An 18653-nucleotide genomic window follows, 5' to 3' on the forward strand; every position below is an offset into this window, starting at 1 on the left:
ATAAAAGTTAGAATTTATTATTTATTATAATACTATATAATTTATCAAAGTTTTTGATGCAAAGTGGTATAATGATTACCCATTAAAAATGTGATTAATTTCTTTTTCAGTGGATGACGGACGTGATGAAAGAGTTGAGCTCCTTGAGACAGGAGGTCTTAGCACAGAACCAGCAACCCCGGACTCCATCAGCAGCAACAGCAAGTTATCAGACATTCCCTGATTTGAAGTCTGTATTCAAGGGAGTAAAAACGAACCCCTTATTCATCTTCCACCCGTAGTCCCTAGTGGTGACAACCACCCATGGCCTAAAACCGGCCCCCTTCAAGGAGAACGCTAACATCAGAGGAAGAAGGAGGGGCATTTGGAGGTAAGTGTAGTAATTATGCTGACTGCATTTGGTCGATATATTTATTGATGAGGTCTAGGAGTCGTTCATATACAATATAACTCTATGATACTTCAGTACAAGGGCAATTCCACGGTAAGGTTCCACTTGGTGAAAATGAAAAATGTTAAGATAAGCACCTAATTTTGGTTAAAATATGTTCATTAGACTCTTAACCTTACAGGCCAACAAAAGTTTTTTGTTTCATATTGCATTAACTTTTGATTTTTCTCATTTAAAGGAACACTACTCGGAAATGAAAAAATCATTCAAATTTTCAAAGGGCCATAGTTTGGGTATGCAGCAATATTTCTCTATAAAATTCCATACACTTAGGCATAGGCATAAGAATGAGAGCTATGCAAAGTTTCAAAACCGTTACTCAAATACTTTTTCAAAAAAATTTCCACAAAGATGGTGTCGCGTCTGTCACAAAATTAAGCAAAAAAGTTTTTTCAGAGCCACATAGTGCTATTTAAATATTAAAAAAACCACTGTAACCTATCTCTTCTGAAGGTAAGGGAGTACAGTAAAAATTATCAGGCTTGTATCTTTTAAGAAAAAATTTTTTCTTAAAAGAAACTCAACTTGTCGCGTCCGTCACATTTTTTTGAAAATGCTCCAGAATATCTTTAAACAGACTTTAAATGCATTTTTCTTAAAGCTGAGGCCGTCCTCAACACAACTATGTCGTCAAATCGAAAATTGGACAGAAAATGACCGAGTTATGTATAATTTTGTATATGCCCAATTAGTGTGTAGTGTGTGTAGCTTACGTTGCAATTATCAAGCTCTCTTATCTTTTGTAACTTTGCGATAAATTCAGTTTGCTGCTACCGCGTAGTAAGCCTTTGCGTGTGTATACTTGTACATTACTATACAATGTACACCACGGAGGATGATTCACATTTGACCCGATCTCAGAAGAAACTCAAGGCAGTGACTGTAATTTTCTTCAACAATTACTGAATTATCCATCCATAAAGTGATTTACAAAATGACACCTAAACCTCGTGTTTCGGTGTTCACTTAAACGGTACTTGGCGGCTGAACTGTGGTGTCTGACGTTTGCAGCTAGATCGGACTCTGCATGATATTGTATTAGCAAATTTGTATAGTGTATAATTGTTTAGTGTTTATGATACTCTGCAACCTGGTAGCACGGCTGACACAAAAACAAAATGTTGGCCTGGCTTGTGCATAACCAAGTAAATAACACGCACTCCGATAAAAGCCGTCTGGAGAAACTCCGCAAAATGTTCATTGTAGTCAACGGGCACAAAGAAGCACTACTAGCAATTGTGTCCTTTACCCTCCTACATAATTTGAACATTTTTGTGGCTAACTCATTGAACAACATCTGAATTAAAATGTGTCTAGTATTAAAAGATTCAGTAAGTAATTTTTTCATGTACGCTGTACACTGTAGTTAGTAAATCAAATCAAACTTTTTCGATCAGCCGCGCGCTGAACCAGTGTTGCACTAGGTAAAAATTGTGTATATTTTGTTCATTTTTGAGTGTAAATTAATTTATTAATTTATCACAAATTATTTTATTATAATATAACCACTTATGTGAAATGGTTATTTTGACTTTAAATATTTGAACTAAATATGAATTGATTGTGGGTATAAAATAAAATTTGTTTTACTAAAAATTTGTTTTACTAAGGATTTCAACTATGAAGAAAAGGAAGATGTAGAGGGCTGTGCTGATAGATGGTTCACTTCGATGGCAAGACAACTGAAATTAGAAAACTTCGAAATTCGTGGAGATATGGACCAAGAAATACTCATGTCTCCGTCTATCTATAAAAGGTATATGGCAGAATGGGTTATGCAAGCAACAGACCTCGTACGACGGCAGAGTAGTCAGATGAGCGCTATGATGGAAATTGTTGAGTGCCTCAAGACGGAAGCACTAGCAGACAAGGAAAAGATGGTCAGGTTGCAGGACCAGTTGCTAGTGCAGAAGGACGAACAACTACAGTTGTTAAAGACGTCAGTTGAAGAGACAGTACAAACAACGGTGGAGACAGGGATTAAGAGCTACAGTGCCGCTGTACAAAAGAACAGCACAAATGGCGCGGTCTGCAACAGTAAAATTCTGAAGAATGTAATGAAGAGTGTGGCTGCAGAGGAGGACAGGAGCAAGAATCTGATAGTGTTTGGACTGAAAGAAGAGGATGGAGAACAGCTTCCAGCTCTGGTAACCGCAGTATTGGAGGAGATCGGGGAGAAACCTCATTTTGAAGCGACTAGAGTCGGCTGGAAGAGGCCAGGTATCACGGCTATCCGACCAGTCAAGATCACCGTCCCAAGCTCAACAGCAGTTCATCAGATTCTGATGAAAACAGGGAGACTGAGGATGGCTGATGCACACAAAGATGTATGGATCTGTCCTGATAGATCCAGTGAAGAGCGTGCAGCAAGGAAGAACGTGGTAACTGACCTGAAGAAGAAGAGGGCTGAACAGACTCATCTCGACCACTACATCCGTAACGGGAAGGTCTGTAGCCGGGTTAAGAAGGCACCATGATGACGTAATTCATGTTTCTCGGACTCCGATCAGTATAATATGTACTTGTAGAGTTGTAGGAGTATTTTAAGAGTTTACGGACGTTATCTGTATTTGAGAGACAATTATATTATATAAATACATTATTATTTGATTGTTTCACACTTTTCACGTTTCATAATTTTATTACTAGGTGGAGGTGATGTTATTGAGACTTTGGGCGGCCAACAAAAAACTCCCGTTCTGAAAGTTGTCCTCTGTACTTGTTTCACTGACCCACGCTTTTTAGCATTTATACATTTCGGCCCATTTTATATGTTTGTTCGAATTGCTGTACATTTGTATACTTGCTATTTTGTAAAAGTTTCAAATCAAATCAAATCATATGGGCGTACGGTAAGGTTTTTTTTTTACATATTTGATAGATTTACAGATCTGGCTTGACAAAAATTTTCAGAAAAAATCATGTTCGCGGGAAGCAAAAATCCGATGAGTTTTTTAGGGGGGAGGGGTAGGGGGTTGACTGTTGAGGGGGGTTGGGAAGGGTTGTCACATGACGAGAAATTGTTTGCAAAAAGTAAACAATCTTTATTTGTTGATATTATTCACCCCTGTTGCCTAGAGTGGTGGGTCTGCACTTGAGAAGAGTGGGTCTGGCCGCTAGAATGGTGGGTCTGCAATCTAGAAGTGAGTCTGGCAACCAGAATGGTGGGTCTGCAATCTAGAAGTGGGTCTGGCAACCAGAATGATGGGTCTGTACCTTTAAAGAGTGGTCTGACAACCAGAGTGGTGGGTGTGCACTTGAGAATAGTGGGTCTGGCAGCTAGAATGGTGGGTATGCAATCTAGAAGTGGGTCTGTTAACCAGAATTGTGGGTCTACACCCTTGAAGAGTGGGTCTGACAACCAGAATGGTGGGTCTGCACTTGAGAAGAGTGGTTCTTGCGGCTGGAATGGTGGGTATGCAATCTAGAAGTTGGTCTAGCAACCAGAATTGTGGATCTGCATTCGAGAATAATGAGTCTTCACTCTAGAAGAGTGGGTCTGACAACCAGAATGGTGGGTCTGCACTTGAGAAGAGTGGGTCTGGCGGCTGGAATGGTGGGTCTGCAATCTAGAAGTTGGTCTAGCAACAGAATTGTGGATCTGCATTCGAGAATAATGAGTCTTCACTCTAGAAGAGTGGGTCCGGCAACCAGAGTGGTGGGTCTGCACTTGAGAAGCGTGGGTCTGGCCGCTAAATGGTGAGTCTGCACCCTTTAAGAGTGGGTCTGACAACCAGAGTGGTGGGTCTGGACTTGAGAAGAGTGGGTCTGGCAGCTGGAATGGTGGGTCTGCAATCTAGAAGTTGGTCTGGCAACCAGAATGGTGGGTGTACGTACACCCTTGAAGAGTGGGTCTGACAACCCGAGTGGTGGGTCTGGACTTGAGAAGAGTGGGTCTGGCAGCTGGAATGGTGGGTCTACACTTGAGAAGAGTTGGTCTGGCAGCTAGAATGGTGGGTCTGCAATCTAAAAGTGGGTCTTGCAACCAGAATGGTGTGTTTGCATTCTTGAAGAGTGGGTCTGACAACCAGTGTGGTGGGTCTGCACTTGAGAAGAGTGGGTCTGGCAGCTAGAATGGTGGGTCTGCAATCTAGAAGTGGGTCTGGCAGTTAGAATGGTGGGTCTGCAATCTAGACGTGGGTCTGGCAACATGAATGGTGGGTCTGCACCCTTCAGGCTTAAAGAGTGGGTCTGACAACCAGAGTGGTAGATCTGCACTTGAGAAGTGTGGGTCTGGCAGCTGGAATGGTGGGTCTGCAATCTAGAAGTTGGTCTGGCAACCAGAATGGTGGGTCTGCACCCTTCAGGCTTCAAGAGTGGGTCTGACAACCAGAGTGGTGGGTCTGCACTTGAAAAGAGTGGGTCTGGCAGCTGGAATGGTGGGTCTGCAATCTAGAAGTTGGTCTGGCAACCAGAATGGTGGGTGTACGTACACCCTTGAAGAGTGGGTCTGACAACCCGAGTGGTGGGTCTGGACTTGAGAAGAGTGGGTCTGGCAGCTGGAATGGTGGGTCTGCAATCTAGAAGTTGGTCTGGCAACCAGAATGGTGGGTGTACGTACACCCTTGAAGAGTGGGTCTGACAACCCGAGTGGTGGGTCTGGACTTGAGAAGAGTGGGTCTGGCAGCTGGAATGGTGGGTCTGCAATCTAGAAGTTGGTCTGGCAACCAGAATGGTGGGTCTGCACCCTTCAGGCTTCAAGAGTGGGTCTGACAACCAGAGTGGTGGGTCTGCACTTGAAAAGAGTGGGTCTGGCAGCTGGAATGGTGGGTCTGCAATCTAGAAGTTGGTCTGGCAACCAGAATGGTGGGTGTACGTACACCCTTGAAGAGTGGGTCTGACAACCCGAGTGGTGGGTCTGGACTTGAGAAGAGTGGGTCTGGCAGCTGGAATGGTGGGTCTGCAATCTAGAAGTTGGTCTGGCAACCAGAATGGTGGGTGTACGTACACCCTTGAAGAGTGGGTCTGACAACCCGAGTGGTGGGTCTGGACTTGAGAAGAGTGGGTCTGGCAGCTGGAATGGTGGGTCTGCAATCTAGAAGTTGGTCTGGCAACCAGAATGGTGGGTGTACGTACACCCTTGAAGAGTGGGTCTGACAACCAGAGTGGTGGGTCTGGACTTGAGAAGAGTGGGTCTGGCAGCTGGAATGGTGGGTATGCAATCTAGAAGTTGGTCTGGCAACCAGAATGGTGGGTGTACGTACACCCTTGAAGAGTGAGTCTGACAACCCGAGTGGTGGGTCTATACTTGAGAAGAGTTGGTCTGGCGGCTAGAATGGTAGGTCTGCGATCTAAAAGTGGGTCTTGCAACCAGAATGGTGGATCTGCACTTGAGAGGAGTGGGTCTGTCAGCTGGAATGGTGGGTCTGCAATCTATAAGTGAGTCTGGCAGCTAGAATAGTGGGTCTGAAATCTAGAAGTGGGTCTTGCAACATGAATGTGGGTCTGCACCCTTGAAGAGTGGGTCTGGCAATCAGAATGGTACGTCTACACTCTAAAAGAGTGTGTCTGGCAACCAGAATGGTGGATTTTCGCCCTAGAAGGGTGAGTCTGGAAACCAGAAAGGTGGGTCTACAATCTGGAATAGTGGGTCTGGCAACAAGAATTGCGGGTCTGCATTCTAGAATAGTGGATCTTCACTCTAGAAGAGTGGGCCTGGCAACCAGAATGGTAAGTCTACACTCTGTCAACTAGATTTGGGGGTCTATAAACTAGAATATAGGAGATATGGCTACCAGAATTGTGGGTTTGGACAACCCGAATGGTGGGTCTTCACTCTAGAATAATAGGTCTGGTGGGTCTACACTTTAGAAGAGTGGGTCTGGCAACTAGATTGGTGTGTCTGCAATCTATAAGAGTGGGTCTGGAAACCAGAATAGTGGGTCTGCAATCAAGGGAATCAAGATGAGTGAGTCTGGCAATCAGAATAGTGGGTCTGCACCTTAGGGTAGTGGGTCTGGAAACAAGAATGGTGGGTCAGAATTCTTGAATAGTGGGTGACCTTCACTCTAGCTAAGAGTGGGTCTGGCAACAAGAATGGTGGGTAAAAATTCTAGGATAGTGGGTCTTCACTCTAGAAGAGTGGGTCTGGCAACCAGAATGGTAAGTCTACACTCTGTCAAGTGTCAACCAGAATTGGGGGTCTAAACTAGAATATAGGATAAATGGCAACCAGAATTGTGCGTCTGGAGTCTAGAGTCTAGAATAGTGGGTCCGGCAACCCGAAAGGTGGGTCTTCACTCAAGAATAGTGGGTCTGGCAATCGGAATGGTGCGTCTACACTCTAGAAGAGTGGGGCTGGCAACCAGAATGGTAATTCTTCACTCTGTCAACCAGAATTGGGGGTCTATGAACTAGAATATAGGAGATATGACAACCAGAATTGTGGGTCTGGACTCTAGAATAGTGGGTCTGGCAACCAAAATGTTCAGTCTGCACTCTAATAGAGTGGGTCTGGCAACTAGAATGCAGACACGTAGCCAAGGGGAAGACCCACGGAAAAAAAATTGAACCCCAAAAAAAATAAACCCCCTAGTCCCCATGGTCGCCTGGTAAGTGGGCTGTGTTTATGACTGTTTGATTAAACGACACGACAGGCAATCGACTTTAGCATTTCGTAAATTATTCCCAAATCCCACTATACAATATGTACTTATTCCATTCAATGTGACAAGTACTGAGTTCCCCCCTAGCCCCCAACTTTGTATTATTGTGATGTCTGAAATTACAAATTTCTAATGCCAAATGTCGTCTGAAACACCCTATTTCTCAAAAATTTTCCGGGGGCTGCACCCCCAACTTTGTATTATCGCCGTACTACAAATTTCTTTAATGCCTAATTTCGTCTAAAACAAATAATTTCTAAAAATTTTCTTGGGGGCTGCGCCCCCCCCCCCCCCAAGTCCCCCAACTTTATATTATTGTGATGTCTGATTATTACTGCGCCCCCCCAGCCCACCAACCTTGTATTATTGTAATGTCTGATTATTGCTGTCCTACAAATGTCGTCTGGAACACCCTATTTCTCAAAAAGTTTCCGAAGGCCAGGGCTGCGCCTGCCTAGCCCTCCAACTTTGTATTATTGTGATGTCTGATTATTACTGTCCTACAAATTTCTTTAATGCCAAATGCCGTTTTAATCACCCTATTTCTCAAAAATTTTCCTGGGGGTTCGCTCCCCTAGCCCACCAACTTTATATTATTCTGATGTATGATTATTGCTGTCCTACAAATTTCTTTAATGCCAAATGTCGTCTGAATCACCCTATTTCTCAAAATTTTTCCGGGGTTGCGCCCCCCAGCCCACCAACCTTGTATTATTGTAATGTCTGATTATTGCTGTCCTACAAATGTCGTCTGGAACACCCTATTTCTCAAAAATTTTCCGAAGGCCAGGGCTGCGCCCCCTAGCCCCCCAACTTTGTATTATTGTGATGTCTGATTATTACTGTCCTACAAATTTCTTTAATGCCAAATGTCGTCTAAAACACATAATTTCTCAAAAATTTTCTGGGGGGCTGCGCCTTCCCCCCTCCCTAGCCAACCAAAGGAGCTTCGCCCCGGCTACGTGTCGTGTCGGGCTACGTGCCCAGAATCGAAAAAACTTAATCTTTAAATGAATAACGGAACCTTCATTATGAAGTTACGAGATGATAATATAATTGGGAGGCAAAGTGGGTATCGGGCTTGGGGCTCAAAATTTGGCCGCTGTCGAGTGGGTCTGCCTAAAATTCACAGATCTAGCTATGGGTCTGAGACATTTGTAAAAAAAAAACCTTAGCGTACGGCTCACTTTTTAGCCATTTTTATCCATATTTCCATTATTTTGACTAAAACCAAGACAAATAGAAGTCAAATAAGGTTGGATTGTGTTGACTATGTTGACTAGACTATCAAATAACATCATAATATGCAATTCAATAATTAAATTTACTGAGTTTTTGCCATTTTATTTGCTTACAACTTTTTCAGAGGTAAAAGGCACAAAAAATGAACTTTACCCTATTTTCGCATATTTTTGTAGTAAAAATTCAATATCTTCCACATTTTAAACACTAAAGTAATGAAACTTTTAGGAGATGGTCTCAACAGTATGATGCGCTGAACAGTGACGAATGTTTTACCAGAGATATAAATTTGTTCAAGTTGAGAAATAATTGATGCCCCTAGACTGATACCCTAGCGTATGCCCAAAATGGACGATTTTGGCTATTGCAGACCTCTTGGGGGTATTTGAGGCCTAAAAATTGGCATGAATACAGAGTAGATGTCACTGAACAAGATAAAAGTGTCAAGTGGAAGATTTGGAAAAATTGGAAAAAAACGTGTGTCCGTCACAGTCGCGTCTGTCACAATTTGAAAATGGCACCACACAAACAAAAATTGAGCAATCTCCAAGAAAATGGCATCTTAGAAATCCCTAAACCTTCTTCTATCATTGTAATTCCAAATTAGAGACAATAGATAACTTTTTGAGATAAATTTGGGTACCATCTGAGTAGACACCCAAAAAAAGTGTCATATTTAAGTCGCATCCGTCACAGGGGTGCTATCTCAGAAAGTAATAATGGTAGGGGTCTGAAATTTTCACACAACCTGTACCTGTAGAAAGGTTAAATGTGGACTAATAAACAGTTGGAGCTGATAAATAAATAACATCTCGAGTACAACATTCGTTTGAACTTTTAAAAACAGCAAAATCGTGGTGTCCGTCACGGTGGAATTGCCCACAAATTTATATATTTCACACTTCACAGGTGGCTACTGAGACAGCTTACACGTTACGGGCTTGAGCAAAACAGGGAGAAGTCCCTACGGATGTCGACAATTGGGCGAATTCTGCCCCGGTATCTCAGGCTTGACAACGGCCGGGGGGTCATATCGTTGAACAGACGATATGGCCGGACAAAGAGGGAGCGGGCCTCTCGGCAAGTCCGAATGGACAAATTAGCCGCACAGATAGTGCAGCTACAAACACAGTACCGGCTGTTAGAGTAAGTTTAAATTTAAAGTCAATATTGAAATAACGTTACACATATTTGTACTAGCAATCTAGAAGTAATTCATACAAAATGACAAAAATGTAAAGTGTTATATTATTCCTCAGAGAAGAGGCAGCCACAGAAAGAGCAGCAGAGGTTGCCAACAATACAGAGCCCTCGCATGATGACCACTTACGATCCCCGACCAGTGAATTTGAAATAATTTCGTTGTGCTTGAATAAAATAAGTTGTTAGTAACATTCGACAGTATAGAATCTTAGAATGTCTTTTATGGAAAAATCACGAAAGAGCTAATGAAAAAAGTTGAAGATAATAAACCCCTGGAAACATCAATGTGAGTAAAGCTAAAGTTTAACATAAACTCCTGATAAAACATATAATCAAATCAGTAAATTAGTCCGTTAATTAATACTTCATTAGTGAACTGTATTTTTCCCTCAAGACCGTCTAAAATGTAAATTAAAAGTTTTGTAAAAGTTGTCGAATTGTTGTCTAGTGTTACCATTTTTATATTATCAGAGTACGGCATGAATCCGCAACACCTCCCCCTCGATCACCCACCCTATCCTATCGATCAACACCTCCAGCCCCTCGATCAACACCTCCCCCTCGATCGCCCACCCCATCCACTCCTACACCAGTGCACCACAGCCGCTACCAGAAATGTTAGTTTTTATTTGTACAGAAATGTTAGAATCAAACTTATAATAACACAGTTCTCATTAGTCGTTATAACGAATAATATAAATATTGTATGTACGTAGAAATGAAAACAATTTAAAAGTCTCCAAATTGATGTGTGCTCTCACCATGTTGAATGTTGATATTATCAGAGTGGGTTCAGAACCATTGGCACCCATCATTGCATCAACATAGAGGTGCCAATATTTCCGCACACTATGGACTTCTAAGTGTTCTTCTGTAGGGTCAAGAACACTTATCAGACATTCCCTGATGTGAAGTCTGTATTCAAGTGAGTAAAAACGAACCCCTTAAGTGTTATTGGAATAAAACGACTTGATGATGATAAACAATCTGAAAGGAAAATATATCAAACATATAAAACATATAAATCATATAAATGAATCCATAACAATTAGCAGGGTGAAATCAAACGAACGAAAAGGTGTGAGTAAACAATTAAATACTTAAACTCACAAACTTACCACTGGGTAGATCTCATAAACATTGCTAAAATATAAACAGATTAGATAATTGAAATAATAAGAACTATTTCAATATAACAATCTCCCGCCAAACAAAAGCCAAATATAAAAAATTGTCTACCCAGTCAAATGCTACAAAAACTACATATCTTCATGTACCCAGAGGAACAGTGATTGTTTAAATTAAAACTTTAGACTTTTCCCATGAATAAAATATTAAAATAATAATCATGCACAAACAACACACTTACAAGTTGGAAACAACTTGTTTAAAATAAATTAAAAACTTAAGGTTTTACATTGAATTACAAATGATCTACTCAAAGTACAACTTTTAAAAGAACAATTCAATTCACTGGATACAACAGTTTTCATCTAAAATTCAGTTTATATTGAAACACATCTATACACTTTATGTAAACCCAAAATATATACTTTAAGTGGAAATCAACAATCTCCTCACAACCAGTCCTCTAAAACAAACCTCACTACTAGTCCATAATTCCCACCTCAAAAAAAAATTGAGCCCACACAAATTAAACACGGTGCTTCAACACAACAGAACCAAAATTCTCCTGCAATCCAGTGAAGTGTCTGAACAGAAACAAAAGAGACTTTTCGAAGACTGATGAAGGAATTCTTTTCTACAGCTGGATGTTAAACTCTCCTGTGGTGAGGACATGAATCAATGACTCATTTGGAGCAGTAGTCTTGGTCAGACAATCAGCCAATTGCAGTTCAGTTGGAGTCCATTTTACTTCTGCAACTTCTTTTAATTCCAGTTGTTCTCTTATTGATGCTACTTCTCGTCTCAACTTCAAATCATCAGCTTGGGAAGTTGAATTGATGTTATCCCATAGCGATTTGCTATCAGTTATCCCTATAATAGGAATAAGATCATGATTAACTACATCATCTTTTCCAAGATTCATGATCTGCGTCAGAGTTTGCTTTAAATTAATTGCTTCATCTAGGCATTTACCAAGTGCTATACCCTCTGCATAGATAATTGTTTTGGCAACTCTCTCTAGTTTTCTGCTACACCAAGACAGTGGTGCCAATTTCCCTTTTCCACTAAGAAATATAACAAAACTGCGAGTACTAGATGTTTTGTCTGGTAAATTACTTAGTGCTGCGTCAGAAAATGCAAGGATCTTCAAGTCCCGAACATTACAGTGAGGTATACCGAAATGAATCTTTACCGTTGTCTTATTCATTTTCTTCACAACTTTGTTGATCCTTAAGATATCCTTAATGTGAGGCTTGCTAGCCATCATGCTACATTCTAGTACAGGAAACCGAATATCAGGTCTAGATTGAGAGGATATCCATTGAAGCTTTCCTAGTAACTGTTGGTATAACTTTTTTTCACTTTGGTTGGCTTCGTGATCTGTCTGCTTGCTCCTAGCTATCGGCAATTCTATCGGTTTGATTCCTGACTGGTACGTGATTTGATCAATCACAATGCTGTTCCTGTCCTGGTTGATGTTCCAACCAACGTAAGTAAATGTACCTTTGTTTCTTGAACTGATCTCAAATTCTGCTGACAATTTCTCTATTATCTCTTTGTAAAATTTGTCGTTTCCTCCTATTAAAAAATCGTCAACGTGCAACACACAGAATCCACTCAGTTCATTTTCTACATGATATACATACACCGATGGGTCTAAGGTCAGAGGCTTACAACCATATTCAGTGAGTTTCTTTTTCATGGTTATGAACCATTTTCTTGCTCCATCATTTAAGCCATATATCGGTTTCTTTATCTTCCACACAATCTCGTTGCTTGTTCTGAACTCTTTAGGAGGGATCATGAGAACTATTCTATCGAGATCATTTGACTGGAGAAATGCTGCTCTTATATCTAAACTCTCCAATCTCCAGGCTTGAATATTACACATAATGATGCACATTCTCATCACACTTTTCTGTGCGGTGGGTGAATCCGAAATCGGTGCGTCTACTTCCTGAAAGCCTCTTGCAACAAGTCGAAATTTGTATGTCATCTCGTTTCTTAGCTGTTTCGATTCATTGACCCATCTGCATGACAACAAATCATGGTCTGGGTAGTCACTTTTATTGACTTCTTCATAAACACCAAACCTTTTCCATTTCTCAATTTCTTTCTCTTTTGCTTGAATATTATCTCGGGGTTTTTCATCAACGTTTTGAATAAATATTTCCCATGATAACTGGTCTATAATGTTAGTTATTTCTTGTGATGTGGCATCTTCTTTGATCCAATCCACTTCATCAAGATTTAATCCAGACATGGCCCCAGACCTCAAGTTCTTCACATTCCAGTAATTACTGATTGTTCCCGATTTCTTTCCCCCTCTATTAATGACCATTGCTACAACCCATTCTTTTTCTGTGTCAGACATCTTATAGAATATCTTATCTCCAGGTTTAACAGTTGATTCCTTTTTTGTTTTTCTTTCAGTTTCAGCATCTGTTCTTCTTTCAATTTGGTTATCAGTTATCCTGATAGTCTTTTGCTGGTTTGATTCATCGATGACTTCTCTAGTGTTATCTGTAACATTCACTTCCTCACAGGCTTCACTAACACTTACTTCTCCCAAGACTTCATTAACTCTGTCAACCTCAGAAACTTCACTTACTTTCTCTTCTTCAGATACCTTTTCAGTATCATCGTCAGACTCGCTGTCGCTTTCTGATGAGGTATCATTTTCTCTTGGTCTTCTGTCTTTGTTTGCTTTCAAGCACGTTACGTTATTGTTCACTAGCTTGTCATCAGCAACTCGTTTGAGAACTAGTTTACATGGGTGAACCTTGACTAATCTACCTGAACCGGATTTAACCAATACTTGGCTCCCATCTTGTGCAATCACTTTGCCTGGTCCCTGCCAGTTCTTCATTTTCAGCCTTTTGTAGTAAACAGTATCCCCTGAGCAGAATCTTTTGTGAGTGCCTTCATAAACACGTCCCCTAAGAGCCCTTGCAATTCGATCAGAATTTTCTGCTTTAATGTATGCTAATCGTGCAGTACGTAAACTATTTAGGTGATCAGCAACTATATGGCTGGCTGTCTCCGAAGACAATGCAGGAAGTTTGTTGCTTGAATTTCCCGGTATGTGAGGATTGTAACCAAAAACCAACTGATATGGCGAGAAGCCATAGATATTAATCAGTGAATTCTTAGCATGCACTGCCCACATAAGAGCAGTTTGAAGAGAACAGTCAACATCCTCTATAATCTTTTCTGTCATTTCACCGATCAGAAGATTGTGTCGTTCACACACTCCATTGGAGAAAGGGGCTTCAGCTGCTGTGCTTCTCTGAACTATATTAAAAGCTTCACATATAGGCTCCCATTTCTCACCCTGAAATTCTCCTCCGTTATCACTCAATATACGTTGGGGAGGCCCAAAAATTGATACCCATATCATGAAAAACTTTTCGATTATTTCATTAGGGTCTTTACTCTTGACAACATGTGCTGCTGAGAACCTTGTAAGGTAGTCAATACAATGAAGTACCCATTTCCCTTTTATCAATTTTAAATCCATAGCTATCAACTCGTTAAATTGGTTTGCTAGTGGTAAGCACACTGTTGGTCTAGGGGATGCTCTTTGGTGTTTCAAACAAAAATCACAAGATTTCTGTAATAGTTCTAGTTCCTTCTCAAGCTCTTTATTGCTTTTTCCAGCATTTCTCATTAGTTTGATGATTCTACTGCTACTTGCATGGGCAAACCTCCTATGAAGCTTTAAAGCCTTTTTCTTCACGTCTATGTTTGCTTCGTTTACACAGTCAGAAACAGTATTTACATATATCTCTTGGCTATTACTGCTAAGTGACAACGCATAGTGTCCACTTGATGTTGTTTCAAGGTCAAACATTTGCCCATCTACAGCAACCTTATCTTGTTCAAAATTTATCTGCATGCCCATTGTCTTCATTGTTTTAAGGGACAATAATAAAGGAATATCAGTTTCAACAACATGGACTTCTAGCTTGATCTGTTTTTCACATAGTTTCACAGGAAGGTGAACCATCTTTAATGCTCTGAGTTTCCCTACACCAAATCGGAAAACAGTATCAGATGGGAATTCTTTTAGGTCCTTCTTTGTGTTCTCATCCACACTTTCTATGTAACAATCATACCACTCCTTTCCACAAACGGTCTTGCTAGCTCCACTATCCAACACAGCTTTGTTAACTGTTTCTCCTACCAGCAGTATATCTTCCACTTCATTTCCAACATCAGATTGGAAAAAAACTTGTTTTTCTTGACCATTGTTTGTTTCTTCTTGAGAGTAGTGGAAGTTCCCATCATTTTCTGGTGACACATTACAATTTTCATCCTCTGCATAAAATGATTCTTTCTCATTGGATCTCCCTCTGTAATTTCGACTGTTTTGGTTATTTCTTGGTCCATAACTCATAGGTTTTGAACCCAAGCTTTTTACTAAAGCTTGTAAGTCACGTAAGTGGGGACAGTCCTTAATCCAATGAGTGATATCTCCACAGCCATAGCATTTTCTGTTGTTTCCTTTGTTTGGGTGGACACTGGGGCAATCTTTAATCCAGTGGTTTGATTCTCCACACCCATAGCACTGTTTATTGGCCGAATTTCTGTTCACATAAGGTCGTCTGTTTTGGCTTCCACTCTGATAAAATATGTCATTTTTTTCAGTTTCGTGTCCATAATGAACATTATGAATTCCATAGCCTGTTTCATTGTACATTGTTATTGGTTGATCATAATCCATTGGTTCCTCTTTTACCTGAATCATGTCTGTGCATTCACCTTTCACAGCATTCCTCCCAGGACATTTTTCTGTTATTCTCAATAGAGCATCTTTAGCATTAGCAAAAGTCATTGTGGAACATGATGAACGAGCAATCAGGTAATGATTGGGGAGTAAATTCGCAGCTCTGAGAATCTTGGTTGCTAGGACGATATCAGGTAAAACTACCTTTCCAGCTTTAAGTTCATTTATCTTCTGTTCATATATATGTATGAATTCTTTCATATTTTGGTCTTGTCTTCTAAGCAATCGGTCAAATTCATCACATTTCATTGAAAGATCATTGTCCTCCACATAAACTTTATCCATTAAGGCTATCACTTCTGTAGAAGATACTTTATCCGGGTCTACTGCTAAAGCAATATCTAAAGCCCTTCCTGACATGTTAAGTATTAAAGCGGCTCCTCTTTTGTCTTGGTCAATATCAGTCACTTTTTCCCACAGGTTAACAAGTAGTTTCCATCGCGTATAGTTTGATCCATCAAACTTTGGCGTTGCATACTTCCGAGACATGGTGACAGTTCGTTTCTCTCCAACTCCGTTCTGCTACCAATGTTATTGGAATAAAACGACTTGATGATGATAAACAATCTGAAAGGAAAATATATCAAACATATAAAACATATAAATCATATAAATGAATCCATAACAATTAGCAGGGTGAAATCAAACGAACGAAAAGGTGTGAGTAAACAATTAAATACTTAAACTCACAAACTTACCACTGGGTAGATCTCATAAACATTGCTAAAATATAAACAGATTAGATAATTGAAATAATAAGAACTATTTCAATATAACATTAAGGTCTCGTATTCAGACAAACTCATCTGGAGGTAATTATGATTATAATTGTTACTATGTCAATAAAAAGTAAGACTCGGCTTTATTCATAAATTAATGATATTTAAACAATCAATTATGATTGATTTTTTTATTGAAATGAACGAAAATTATAACTTGTATCACAAACAAACTGTCAAATTAATGAAAATGTGAAAGAGTTGACTGGGATATTTCTCAGCGACATGACGAACGGAGTGAGGAGTGCAAAGCAGTGAAACAGAAATATACAAATGTCAGGGATGCTACTGAATGGGTGAAGACGGAGAAATATGCTTAGTTTATTGCTAAGCATGAGGACATGTTTTTGTTGTGTCGTGTATTTTACAAAAGTAACTGCGTCAATCATGTCACCAAAAACTTTAGGAAAGAAATAGAAGTATTTTCTAAATCTGGGCTCAAAATTGATGGACGACCCGGTCTAAACATGGAATTGGACCAACAGCTATAGCTAAACTATCAAATCAGTCATCATGACAAACAGAATTGAAGGAAAGCCTCAAGAGTCTGAGGTCAGGACTGCTCAATCAAAGATGAAGTCAGGAATAATGGCCATTCATTACCATTCGAGCATGATTGAAAATGATGAAGTAAGACTCCAGTGGTGTCCATGAGGAGAGGAGAGCTGGTGTCCTTGCCAAAGAGGGGTTCAGAATTGGGACGGGGCCAAAACACACCACCTCTCACCACTCTTGCTACCCCACCTGGTGAAAATATTCGATGCCAGATCAACAGACATATTTCATATTTCAAGAACAAAGGCAAAAATCAAAACATAACGTTTTTGCATAACACCCTAAATAGGGTTGGGCAAGAATAATAATAGGACCGGTTTTTATCCTGGCGAGGTTTTGTCTGTAGATGGAGATGAGGCTACCATAACATTAATTATGGCACCTGTCAAAGGCTCCACTCAGTTCTGGATTTGGCCAGCCAGGAAGGACACTTAAACACTCAGCAAACTATCAGTGCTAAAAGTACGGCCGAGATTTTCAAGTTAAGTCCTTAACTTATTAACACGAGTTTGATAAGTTAGTTGAACTGGGATACAGTCTAGAACAAGACGTACAAACTTCAAGAAACATCAACTGATGTTTCAAATTACAGAGAAAAGAAAAAAGACCAGGGCTTCTCTTGAATTCATGGCCAACAGTAAGTTTTTACAGTAAGTTATTTACATTTACAAATCCATTCGGTATCGTCATTGGGTATATTTGCTAATACTCTCACACTCAAACCATATCCAATATCGTAAATCTTGCATTTTTAGCAGGAATAAATCAGTCACAAATGGATAAATCGTCAGTGGGATTACGACAGTGCTTACAGGTTAAGGTAAAAGACAAAGGTAAGACATTATTATTACGGTAAGCAATATAATATAATATATATATTCAGCTTCCAGTACCTCGATTGGTGACTGGTGTCACTCATACTGACCTCACTGATTGGTCACTGGTAAAAAATTCGGTGATTGAACAGACATTAAAATGAGCGCTAGGGCCTCAAGAGTCCAATTAATGTCCGTTCAAATGAATTCCGATAATTATGTACGGTATAGTACGTATAAGTTATGACTCAACAATTTTTTGCAGGTATCATGATCAACGATTAAAGTTATTATAACAGCTATTTCAATGCCAATGGTTCCAGCCACGGGCAACACTTGCAATATGAACCGACCGGATATGGTAAGTAGTATTATTTCGAACCTTTTCCTGGGTTTTAATTTCCCCTCTTCCGATCTTATTCATAAAAAATCTAAAGTCTAAATCAAAATTTTAAAAATGCCATAATATGAACATATCCTTTTTCTGCAACCTTGCTAAAAATTTGGTAATTTTTTAGTAAGGAGATTTCGTCAAATATAAAATATGATATAAATACTAAATTTAAGTAGAACAGCTAAATCTAGGACTTAATTTGAACGGACTTAATTTTAGCAGACAATAAAATGAAAGCTATATATAAGGGTCTCCAGTGTTCAATCAATGTCCGTTTAACTAAAGTCCGATAATGTGATACCTATAACTGAAAACATTTTGCAGGTTATGAAAAATCCGAATATGTATACTCCATATTACAATCAGTATTCGCAACCGACCGGGTATGGTAAGTAAAAAGAATCAAGTTTTCAAATTCATTTGCGAGCTGAAAATTGTCTTATCGATTTTGTAGTAGATTTCGTCAACTATAAAAAATGATATAAATACTAAATTTCAGTTGATCATTTTATGCAATCTCTTCCTGGGGATATAGACATGGAAATTTCTACTACGCCTCTGAAGTCAACACCGAAGAAAAGGTAAGTTTTGACAAAATTTAAAAAATGTTTTTTAGTTCTAACTTACTTTTTAAATTTATTTCAATCGAATGGGTTGAAAGTTTTGCTGTGATTTCTATTTTTTTGAACTTA

At 39.7% G+C, this 18653-nt stretch overlaps 1 long non-coding RNA gene across 1 annotated transcript; it reads left to right on the forward strand.

Moving 5' to 3' along the window:
- The first annotated feature begins 294 nt into the window (after nt 1-294).
- Nucleotides 295-10005, forward strand: LOC134813315 (uncharacterized). The gene is made up of 3 exons (XR_010159998.1): nt 295-370; nt 9208-9444; nt 9558-10005. It is a non-coding gene; the product is annotated as an uncharacterized LOC134813315 (long non-coding RNA).
- The last annotated feature ends 8648 nt before the right edge of the window (nt 10006-18653 follow it).

This window comes from Bolinopsis microptera, chromosome 3 (assembly GCF_026151205.1).
Source record: "Bolinopsis microptera isolate Bmic1 chromosome 3, MBARI_Bmic_1.0, whole genome shotgun sequence".
NCBI lineage: Eukaryota > Metazoa > Ctenophora > Tentaculata > Lobata > Bolinopsidae > Bolinopsis > Bolinopsis microptera.